The 12,190-nt window shown below is 40.6% G+C and overlaps 1 protein-coding gene across 2 annotated transcripts in view; it reads left to right on the top strand.

Annotated features, from left to right (window-relative positions):
• The window catches only part of CTNNB1 (catenin beta 1), a 101,181-nt gene extending 90,552 nt beyond the window's left edge, over nt 1-10,629 (top strand). For both annotated transcript variants that reach the window (XM_087894164.1, XM_087894155.1), the window contains exon 16: nt 8,265-10,629. The gene's annotated coding sequence lies outside the window, so the exon portion shown is untranslated. The remainder of the gene's footprint in view (nt 1-8,264) is intronic.
• The last annotated feature ends 1,561 nt before the right edge of the window (nt 10,630-12,190 follow it).

The raw sequence follows: 12,190 nt of genomic DNA, 5'->3' as shown, positions 1-12,190 counted from the left end.
TTTAAAATTAAAAGAAGAAGAAATAAATTGGATTGTTACATAATAGTACAAAATGGATACTTGCATGACTAATGGAAAATGTGGATTGTAGAGGCACACCATCTGGTTCAAAAAGGAACTTTATAATTCTTTTCTGGTATGGGAAATTTTGAGTCCTACAGATAAAAGTGGGATCTTGCAGAGGAGGTTTTTTTCCCCTGTCTGCAGGCAGCTTGACTTTTGTGAAAAGAAAAGGAAATTATAATGGAACTCCTATAGTTGAAACAATAATAACTTAAAAAATTGGTGCAGGAATAAAAGAAGGAATAAGCGCAGGCCCAAGAGAAGATCTGATATATTATATCCAGAATAAAAATAACAAAAAGATATAATATGATTTATGAAGGACAAAATTGAAAACTTTGAAAATGGAAGGAATATATGTTTGCAGGCGAGGAAATGAAGAAGCAAGATAAACATGACTGGAAAAAAAAGAAGACTTAAACAATGTGATTTAAAATAAAATAATGTAAAGGTGGATTGTAATAATAACAAGGTTTTTATAGAAATTAAGAATGTTAAACGGAATTTATAAACATATTTAAAGGTATGTTTGAAGTAAGAATTATGTGTTAATGTTAAATTGGTATGAAAAAGGATAAAGATAAATATGGTTAATTTAAAATGTTAAAAGGAATTTATAAATATATTTAAAGGTATATTTTAAGCAAGAACCATGTCTCAATGTTAAATTGTTATGAAAAAGGATAAGGATAAATATGATTAACTGAAAATAAGCAATGTATAGATGGATGGAAACAACAAAGAAAGGATTAAGTAGGGATAGTTAAACCAACTATGATTATGCTGTGTTTAACAGCCAAAAAATAAAAATAGATATGCTGTGTAAGAGCCAGAAAACAAAAATGACTATGCTGTGTTTAACAGCCAAACAAAATGGATATGCTGTGTAACAGCCAAACAAAATGGATATGCTGTGTAACGGCCAAAAAACAAAAATGAGTATGCTGTGTTTAACAGCCAAAAATAAAATGGTTATGCTGTATTTAACAGCCAGGAAATAAAAATGACTGGTTTAACAACAAAGATGAAGATAAAGATGTTGGGTTTTATAGCAAAATAAAATGAGGTGGGATAGCCAAATAAGGAGGAGTATGTTGAGATTAATAGTTAAAATGAAATGAATAAGTTAGGTTTAATAACAGAAATAAAGACTATAAATGTTGAGTTCATTAGTAAAAATAAAATGATTATGTTGGAATTAATTACCTTATGAATGTTTATAATAATTGTGATGATTTATAATGTTAAAATATATCCATCTAAGCAAATGAAAGAGAAAAATGGAATTAAAATTGATTAGGATTTAAGATTTAAGTAACGGGTTTTGGGGGATAATGGCATAGTTAAATAGATAAAATTGAGGGAAATAACTGAGTAAAATATTAAGTTGTGTTAATTGAAAATTAAGATTTGTTAGTGATTTGGATTAATTTGTGACCGGATCAAAAGCTTTGTTTCGAAAAAATGAGTTTTATGTTTATGTTTTAAAAAAAATAATAAACTTTTATAAAAAAGGAAAAAGAAAGAAAAGCAGGAAAAGGGGAGGTATGGTATTCTGTTCCTTTTAACATTTTTTCTCTCTGCTGAGCTAGCCTGAGAAAGACAGGGTAAATGGGTGATATCTGATCCCTGTTCACTGTTGTTGGTCTCTTTGATCTGCTCTGAATGGAATCTGAATCTGACTCACTTTTTACTAAAAGCAGGGAATTGATACTAAAGTTTGACCCTTATATATATATATTTCAGAACATTGGCTCAAAATACCTCATTTACAGTGGTGGGATTCAGCCGGTTTGCACCGGTTCAGGCAGCTAACCACACCCGGCCACGCCCCATGCCCCTCCCAGCCACTTGCCTCGGATGAGGCTGATATGTAATGCCTTTTCTCTTGCTGCGGAGCCCTGCCAATCAGCAGAGGCTCCCTAAATGAGAAAGCTGGCCGGGGTCAGTCCTAGCTTTGCTATCCATCACAGCTAGGAATCTCAAATAAAGCCCAGAATGAATGCTTGTGTTGCAGCCAATCTGGGCACTAGCTAGGCAGATGGCCTGCAAACTCCATGGTCTTCTGAGGAGCCCGGCCAAAGTTTCACTCGCTGAGGCACCAGGACTCCTGACTACGGGATGGGGTCCTTTGGGCACTTAGTTTGGCTACCTATTAGCTCCAGCCCCACCTCCGCCTCAGCAAGTGGTGCACAAAAGTTCGGCCGGGCTCCTCGAGAGGCAGGGTTTGCAGGAGGCTGATCTAGGGGCTGGTTATAGTACAAATGTTCATTCTGGGCTTTGAGATTCCTAGCAGCCATTGGCAGCAAAGCTAGGTTTGTTCCTCTGATCCAGCAACTGGAAAAGAGGGTGGAGAGAAACAATCCCTTTGCCTAGGTATGCGTGGGTCGGAGGGGGAAAGAAATTCAAACTTCAGCCTCCTGGTGCGGCTCGGAGCTTTGGGCAAAGGCTGGAGGGAAGGGCCTCTAGCTCGCTCGTGCTCCCTCCCTCCCCAGTCTAGATTGACGCAGGTAGAAGCTCACAGCATGCTGCGGATGCCCTCGCTCACCCTTTGCCTGGCTTCCCTCCTCCCGCGGTCTCCTCAGTGCTCGCTCGTGTTCCCCCTCCCCACTCTAGCCTGATTGCAGGTGGAGCCACACTGCCCTTTCCAAGCCTGCTGTTGGTGAAGCTGGGTGTTGGTGAGGGCTGGCTTTTTGCTTAGCTTTGTCCTGCTGTTGGGGGGGAAACGGACGGGGGCCTGGGGAGGAAGCCATGCTCCCCCCCTGACAGCTGGACAAAGCTAGGCAAAAAGCCAGCTCTCACCAGCACCCAGCTTCTCCAACAGCAGGTTTGCAAAAGGCAATGTGGCTCCACCTGCAATCAGGCTAGAGTGGGGAGGGGGAACATGAGCGAGCACTGAGGAGACCGCGGGAAGAGGGAAGCCAGGCAAAGGGCGAGCGAGGGCATCCGCAGCATGCTGTAGCACATGCACTTACTTTCCTTCAGCCCCCCCCCCACTTTCAGAAGGGCTCCGATCGGCTCCCCCGCCTCTCCTGTAACCCATTAGCCAGCCTGCCAGCAGGAGGTGAATTGGTGGGCTTTATTGCATTCCACACATTTTCCACCTGAATAGCACGCTGCATTTGCAATGGGGGGATGTGTTTGGGGAACGCAGCAGGGGAATTTTCTAAGCCTAAAGCAGAGAGAGAAGGAGGGTGGGAGAGAGATATCCAATCCAACCTGTGTGTGTGTGTGAGGGAGAGGGAGAGGGAGAGAGATGTGGCTTCTTGAAGGTGCATTTTGGAGAAGTGTCAAGAGAAATGTTAAAAGAGATAAGGTCCCAATGAGTGTCTTAGCCAGTGGTGGGTTCTAATGGTAGTACCACTGGTTCACTTCATGCACGTGCTTTGCGCGCAATCTCCCCGAAGTGGGGAGAACTGGTAGCAACCCACCACTGGTCTTAGCTATTTAGTTTAGGAATAACAGAATAACAGAGCTTAAAGGGACTTTGGAGGTCTTCTTGGCAGCTTTAAGACTTGTGGACTTCAACTCCCAGAATTTTTCAGCTGGAGAATTCTGGGAGTTGAAGTCCACAAGTCTTAAAGCTGCCAAGTTTGAAGACGTCTGTTCTAGTCCAACCCCCTGTTCAGGCAGGAAAACTGAGGATGCCAAATCTGAGTGGAGGGCCTGGGAAAGATGTCAGAATAATACTTAGAAGGGACCTTGGAGGGGACCCTATACAATTTCAGAGAAATGGCTGTCCAGTCTCTTCTTGAAAACCTCCAGCATTGGAGTGTCTAGAACTTCTGAAGACAAGCAGTTCCATTGGTTAATTGTTCTTACTGTCAGGAAATTTCTCCTTAGTTTTAGGTTTCTTTGTTCAGTTTCCATCCATTGGGTGTCTTTCCCGCCGCCTTGAAAGAGGCGGTGGTGAGACCTCTCCTCAAGAAGCCTTCCCTGGACCCGGCAATATTGGCGAATTACCGTCCAGTCTCCAACCTTCGCTTTGTTGCGAAGGTTGTTGAGAGTGTGGTAGCACGACAGCTCCCTCAGTACCTGGATGAATCGGCTTATCTGGATCCGTTCCAGTCGGGCTTCAGGCCTGGGTACAGCACGGAAACAGCATTGGTCACATTGGTTGATGATCTCTGGAGGGCTCGGGACAGGGGTTGCTCCTCTGTCCTGGTCCTATTAGACCTCTCAGCGGCTTTTGATACCATCGAACATGGTATCATGCTGCACCGTCACGCCCACAGAACTGGATGTTAAAACATTTGAATCCCACCGCTGCTCATTTAGATTGTTTTATTTTTGAAGCTGTTCTTCTTACTTCCCCCTTTTATGTCTTTATGTCTATGTACAGGACACACTGATTTTGAATGCTTAGGAGTCAAGATGCTCCGTCCTACGGCATGTTTGTTTGCAGCACACGTTGTTGCCCTTTTAGGAATTGTTAGAGATAAGTTAGAAACTATAATATGTAGAGAAATAAAATACCATATTTTTCGTACTATAAGACACACTTCCCCCCCCCAAAAAAAGTGGGTGGAAATGTCTGTGAGTCTTATAGAGCGAATATTGCAACGGAGGGTGGTGAGGGGGGTTGGTGCAGCATCAATTAGCTGTTCTAGGCGGCAGGGATCATCGCCGCCTATCGCTGCTTCCCGTACACAGCCACCCATTCACCGTGATTAGCAGTGAATTGCGGTGATGGTAATAGGCGGCAGTGAACAGGCCACAGCTAATGGGCTGCAGCGACAGCAAACGGGCCGTGGCAGCAAATGGGCCAAGGCTAACTGGCGGCGACAGCGGCGAATGGGCTGTGGCAAATGGGCAGTTTTTTTCTTGTTTTCCTCCTCTAAAGCTAATGTGCGTCTTATAGTCCCAAGTGTATTGTAGTCCGAAAAATATGGTACTTAGGATATTTGATTAATGAAAGAAGTAGAAAACTGACCACGTCCCAGTGCAAACTTGGACTGGGGCAGTTTAATTCAACTGGTTTGGCAGTATCTTCTCTGATTGGATTTCTAGTGTTCTTAGCCTTTGGAGGTCTCCCTTTCCTCCCATGTTTAATCCCTCTGATCCAGCATATGGTTACATCTCCCATCACTGGGATGACAGTCTTAGCCTCCTCAGTGTCCACTGACCCCATTAGACCAGCAAAAATCATAATCCTTAAAACCATCCCCAAGAAATATGCTCTCCTAGTCCACCACTGACAGGAAACATCCTGTCTGTCATAAAGAAAAGGGATGAAATGAAAGGACATAGTGACATAAATCAATCTAACTTTTGCTATTTCCTTCTGTTAAGAATTGCTTGTGCCATTTTCCTATGGTTAGGAATTAATTTTGTAAAATAATTGTATACTTTGCTATCTGGTTTCTTGCTTCTGTTATTTGCTTCAGAGCTAGGCACATCCTTGGAGATAGATCCATAGATAAACGGGGCCAGAGAAGGGGGCTGCCTAGGAGCACAAACACACAAGGCTATAAGGGATACTCTGTAAAATAACAAAAAGCCTGGACAAGCCTGGACAGAACTTTGTCAAAGAATGCTCCATGGATAAAGGGGGGGGGGCATGGGCAAGACATTGCCCACATTGGCTAACAAACTTTCAGCTCTAATTGGCTAAATGAGTGTATAAGATCCTAGACACATTTTCCTAGGTGTGGCTTTTTTCCTTGCATGTTTTGTGTGTGCGTGTGTGTGTATACACACACAGAGCTCTTCTTTGTACAAATAAAAGCTGTTATTTTCCAAGCCTCTTCTTGAGTCTCACTATCTTTAGCACCTCAAGATATTCAAGATATTCTGACTGTGTTTGTTGACTAGGGAATAAGGGTACAGAATGTCAACTTGGATCAATATTGACTATACTTCCTGTGTAAACACAACTATAAAATTCAATATTCCTCCTCATAAGTTGTAGTTGTTGCTCTTCTTTATCTTGATTGCTAGTATTTCCCCTGAAATTGGCTAATGAACGAGACTTCCGACCATTCTTCTCATTATCTAGTTATTGTACTGGATGGTTAATTTGGATTTATATTGTTATATGCTGCTGAGTATCCTTTCCCTTTCCTTTTTGCTTTGGGCTGACACGTCTTCTCTTTTTAATTGCCAGGGATTTGGTGCTTTCAGAAGCCAAGCTTGGTAACAATTTCGCAGAAGAGAGCAATAGGGAAGCAGAGTGTTCAGTCTTTCTGTTTCATTAGTTACTGATTTCAACATTGAACTAATTACTCTGATTTTCTTTAGAACCAGCTGTTGGGTTCCTGGGCAAAGGATGGCAAACTGATGGATTTAATTCTTCCTCATCCTTCCTAAACTGTTACTGTCCATTAAGTAGATCTGAGTTATCTTTTTTATTATCCTTATCTTGTTCTATCATTAATAGAGGGGTTCTTTGCTTAACCGTTAAATTTTAGAGTTTTCAGGGTTGAAGTCTGTCTTGGCTCTCTGCCCAGGCTTTAGCAAAAGCTAGATTTGGGTAGTATAAAACTCCCGTATGGGCCGAATAGAATATTTCCTTAAAAAGGTTTCAAGCTTGAATAATATCAAAGGAAGAACAAACTGCTCAAAGGTTAACAATATTCTTTTGCAACCCTGTCTGCTGAGGAACCAAGAAATCCCTTTTAATTCAAAGACTATACCATACAGCTGTGATGGCAATCCTATGGGCATGTGCGCCATCGCCAGCTACTCTTCCAGGCTCCGTTGGGCTCATGCTGGTCCGGAACAAAGACAAACGGAAGAAATTTATATGGCAAGGGAAAAAGGCGAGAATCAACATAAAAATGTTACCAGATGCGAGATTGCATGGAGGATTTGGACTGCCAAATTGGGAACTATATTACCAGGCAGCAGCATTGACTTGGATGAGAGAATGGATTGAATCAAGAAATATAAGGCTATTAACTTTGGAAGGGCACGATTTACAATTGGGATGGCATGCTTTTTTATGGTATGGCAGAAGCAAGATGCATACATATTTTCAAAGACACTATGTAAGAAATGCATTATTATTGGTGTGGGAGAAGGTTAGAGATAAATATTATTTGAAAATACCAACATGGTTATCAACAATGGAAGCATTAATACACCCAAATATTATCAATTTTAGGAATATTCTTAGATATAAGGATATAGTAACAGACAAGGGGGAATTGAAAGGGAAACAAGAAATAGAAGAACAAGGGATTGAGATGGATTGGTATACACATATGCAAATACAAACAAGATATGAAAAAGATGTGAAATTATATGGTTTTTATTCAGAAATGACAGACCTAGATAGGATACTCACAGAAATAGATGATAAAATAATTTTAAATATATATAATTACTTACTTAGTATTGAATTAGGAGAAGAGCAGGTAAAACAAACAATGATAGCCTGGGCAAAAAATTTTGGATATTCAATTGAGCTAGATAAATGGCAGCAGCTATGGGAAAGGAATTACAAATAAACAATGCCCACAGCATATAAGGGGAACCAATACAAAATACTTTACAAGTGGCAAATGCCACCTGAAAAATTGGCAAAAATGTTTAAAGATAAATCAGCTAAATGTTGGAAATGTCATTAGATACCAGGATTTTATTAACATATGTGGTGGACATGCCCAGAAGTGAGAAATTATTGAATTAAAATTAAAATATCGTTAGTATAAATGCTACAACATATAGATTTAAAACCTGAGCTGTTCCTATTGGGTATTCTACCAGAGAAAATTAGTAAAGAAAACACATATTAAATTATACATATAATAACTGCGAGGATAGTATTTGTGCAAAGATGGAAAGCAGGGAAAATTCCTACAGAGGGAGAAGTAATTAAGAAAATATTGGATTGTGCAGAAATGAATAGATTGACTTTGACAATTAAAGAAAGAGCGGAATCGGAATATTTTAAGATATAGGGGCAATTTTATCATTGGTTAGAGAAGAGATATATATAGGGTAATGTTGTAATGAAATGAGTGAAGAAGAAAAAGGAGAAAGAAAATAGATAAATGTATTAATAGAAAAGTAAGAAATGTGGGAGAAATGCTATAATAAATGAAATGAAAATATTAAGATATGATAAACATTGGAGGAGTAAGAAGAAGACACAAAAGATGTACTCAGATGATGCGCTGAATGAGTGATTATGTATTGTATGTTTGTTTGTCTATAAAATAAAAAACATTGGGTTTTTTTTTTGTTTTTTTTTAAAGGAGAAGTCTGCTGCTGTAGGGAGTGGGGATCTCCAGTCCTCGCATAAGTTGTGAAGGCAGCCATCAGAACTGCTGGAACAGCTTCCAGACTAGGAGCTCTCGGTGGCTAAAGGGGAAGCAGAAAACTCTGGGGGCACATTGAGAAGATACACCCTCCTGTTGCTATAAGAAGGGGAGAAAGGCTGCTTCTCCTGCAGTCGTCCCCTCCACCCCCCCGTCCTTGCACCTTCCCTTGCATCTACACTCCTCCCTCCTCAGCCACCTTTTCCTCCCAAATGGTCTTCATGCCCAGAGAGGCTCCATCTGTGGTCAAGGTTGGTTCCCCCTCCCCTGCTCTCTTAAACTGAACTGCACTGTGCTTTTCTGACTTGTTGATAAATGATCCTGGGAGAAAGCAGCAGCCGGCCACTGCGGAGGCGGCGCTGATCCATTTTGGGTGGTCAAAAGGCCAAGCGGCTATGAGGAGCTGAGATATTTCTTCTTCACACACACCCCCAGCTGCTCAGTGCAGTTCAGTTTTTCAGTCCAGCCTCGCATTTTTGGCTATGTTCAGTGTATAAGATGCACCCAAATTTTCACCCTCTTTTAGGAGGGGGGGAAAGTGCATCTTATACTCTGAAAGTATGCTTTCCATACTCTTCCTTTGAAGTTTTGTGTCTCCCTTATCATTCTTTCTTAGTCTAAGTGTTCCCTCTTCTACCTCTGCCTCTCGCTACCAGATTTTCACTATACCTGTGAGTGTCTCTGACCTCAGTTCAAGAATGTCTTTCTGCTTGGACTTCCAGTTGACATTGCGGCGAGAACAGCTGAAAAATAGCAGAGTGAGTACACCCCTCACATTTTGTAAATATTTAAGTATATATTTTCATGTGACAACACTGAAGAAATGACACTTGGCTACAATGTAAAGTAGTGAATATATTTTTGTACTCACTTTTGTTGCCACCAGTTTAGATATTAATGACTGTGTGTTGTGTTATTTTGAAGGAACAGCACATTTACAATGTTATACAAGGTATATACTCACTGTTTTACATTGTAGCAGAGTGTCATTTCTTCAGTGTTGTCACATGAAAATATACACTTAAATATTTACAAAATGTGAGGGGGTGTAATCACTTCTGTGATATAGTGTATATATTAGAATTTATTATAAATATAGAAATATTAAGGTTAGGAGATGGAAGACTAGGACTAGGTATATTTAAAAGTATTATTATGATTAACAGGAGGGAAAAATATATTGGAAAATATAGTCTATAAGGACTATAAATCCAGGGGACTTAGAGATATAAACTTGGGACTGATTAGATCTTACTAACAATTGGTTTTAATGGTGTTAAAAGAAAGTTGAGATATTGAAAATGTGGTGGGACACTGAGTGACATCTATAATATCAAAATGTTAGGAGTTAATAAGTATATAAAAGAATATATTACAATTATAATGAGCACATTAAGTGAGCTACACTGGCTCCCTTTTGGTCTCTGGTCACAATTTAAGGTGTTGGTTATTACCTTTAAAGCCCTACATGGCTCAGGGCCAGGTTATCTTCGAGACCACCTTCTACCGCATAGCTCCCAGTGACTGGTAAGATCCCACAGAGTTGGTCTCCTCCGGGTCCCGTCAGCTAAACAGTGCCAGCTGGCGGGCCCGCGGGGAAGGGCCTTCTCTGTGGCTGCCCCAGCTCTCTGGAACCAGTTACCTCCTGAGATCCGGACCATCCCCACCCTATTGGCCTTCTGAAAAGCGGTGAAGATCTGGCTTTTCCGGCAGGCCTGGGGCCATTGATCTCGCTGTTGCGATCTGGCGAGATCCGGCCATGAATGGTGTGAATGGGTTTTAATTTTTTTTTTAATTTGATTTATATGCCGCCCTTCTCCGGAGACTCAGGGTGACTTACAATGCGTTAAGCAAAAAGTCAGCTTATTGCCCCCACAAACTGGGTCCTCAATTTACTTACCTTAGAAAGGATGGAAGGCTGAGTCAACCTTGAGCCTGGTGAGATTCGAACTTACAGTAATTGCAGACAGCTGGTGTTAATCACAATGCTTTTAGTCTGCTGAGCCACCAGGCCATAATTGTTTTTAATGTTTTAATTTTTAATGTTTTTATATATGGTTTTTAATGCATTGTAAGCCGCCTTGAATCTTCGGAGAAAGGCAGCACACAAGTTGAACAAATAAATAAATAAATAGAAGTTGGAAGATAAAAATTTTGTATATGTAATTGTATTATTACTGTGAATACTGTGTGGAAAATATGTTAACCCAGTCATTACACTGTCCACAAAAAATGTTGGCTGTTAAAGAAAAACTGCAAAAAAAACCTTATTCAAAAATAAAGAATGTCTTTCTGCTTATCCGATTCTATTTTTAAGCCTCTTAAATTTTGTCAGCTTGATGTTTCATCTGTTTTGATTATTTCTTCCTTCTCCTTATTGTTCGTTTGTTGTTTCCCTTCCTTTGTTTTTTCTATTCTCATTTCTATTTCCTGGGTTTCCTGTTCATTTTTCATTGTTATTTGCTGAACAGTTTCTAGTCTCACATCTATATGATACATCAGATCCTGTATCTCCCTGTGGTTCTTTGTTATAGTTTCATAGATACTTTGAAACATTGGTGACATTTCTTTTTGAAATACTTGTTATTTCCTATTGAAGCATTTTATTTTATTTTAATAAGTCAAAAAATTATTCACAAATCTATCAAAATCCCACACTCTTAGTTGTCTGTAACATCAAAAAGCCAACCTTAAAACTATTCACTCAGTCCTCGAAGTACACAATATTTGTAATTCTTTAGTCCTTCACCAGTCAGTTTACTCCTTCCAAATTTTCCCTTCTCTTCTTCAGCCACCTAACCAGCTCTTTGATTTCAATAATACAGTTGCAAGAAAAAGTATGCGAACCCCTTGGGATTACGTGGAGTTTTGCATGAATTGGTCATAAAATGTGCTCTGAACTTCATCTAAATTACAACAATAGAAAAACACAGTCTGCTTAAAATAATACTACACAAACATTAGATGTTGCCATGGTTTAATGCAGTGGTTCTCAACCTGGGGGTCGCGACCCCTTTGGGGGTCGAATGGCCATTTCACAGGGGTCGCCAAAGCCCTCTCTCACCCCCCCCACGCCTTCACTCACCCTCACCCTCTGCTTCTCTTGGATTGCCGGCCGTTCACTTACCCCGCCCACTCCCAATCTATTGTTGCCTCCTGAGTCCCAGCTGATGGCTAGAGGAAAAAAAACTGTTTAAATTCTTGCCGCGGGGCTTCAAAGGGCCACCCTATAGCCAGTGGTGGGATTCTGCCGGTTCCGTCCCGCCCCTTGTCCCGCCCCTCCGCACCACTATTTATTGCCAATAAATAGTGGTGGGCGAGGGGCGGGCGAGCCAGCAATTTAACAAACGGTTCGGTGTTTTTTTGTAATTTTATTGGTCGGCGGAGCTTCAGCATAGGCTAATTAGCCCTTGATTAGATCGGCTCCCGACTCTCAGCTGATTTGCTCTCAGCTGTTTTGCTCAGGGCTCTGCTGCTTGTTTGCAAAGAGTGCTGGAGCAATTTTTTTCCCCTAGCTATGCTGAAAAACGAAACTGAAAGTAAAGCAGGCTGTTGGCTTTGCTGTTGCTACAACATTGGAAAATTAGGCAGGCAGATTTCTTTTCTTTTTCCTCACCAAAAAAGGTAGGTGCAAACAATGGGAAATTTATGGAAAAAGTGGAGAGCTCAAGATTTTAAAACACAAAAGAAAAAAAGCTCTATTTAACTAGGGAATTGTAATAATTGAGATACTATTAATTATATATTGTGTTGAAAGCAGAAATGGTTAAGTTGTGGTTTGGAGGAATATATGGGGGAAATTATTTGGTTTATTATTATTGGTAAATATAATTAACTGATTTGTAAGAAATTGGATTGAATGG

The sequence above is a fragment of the Pantherophis guttatus genome, chromosome 4 (assembly GCF_059756535.1).
Source record: "Pantherophis guttatus breed Tessera chromosome 4, ASM5975653v1, whole genome shotgun sequence".
Lineage (NCBI taxonomy): Eukaryota > Metazoa > Chordata > Lepidosauria > Squamata > Colubridae > Pantherophis > Pantherophis guttatus.
The sequence above is the reverse complement of the archived record's forward strand: the minus strand, read 5'-3'. Positions and strand labels throughout refer to the sequence as shown.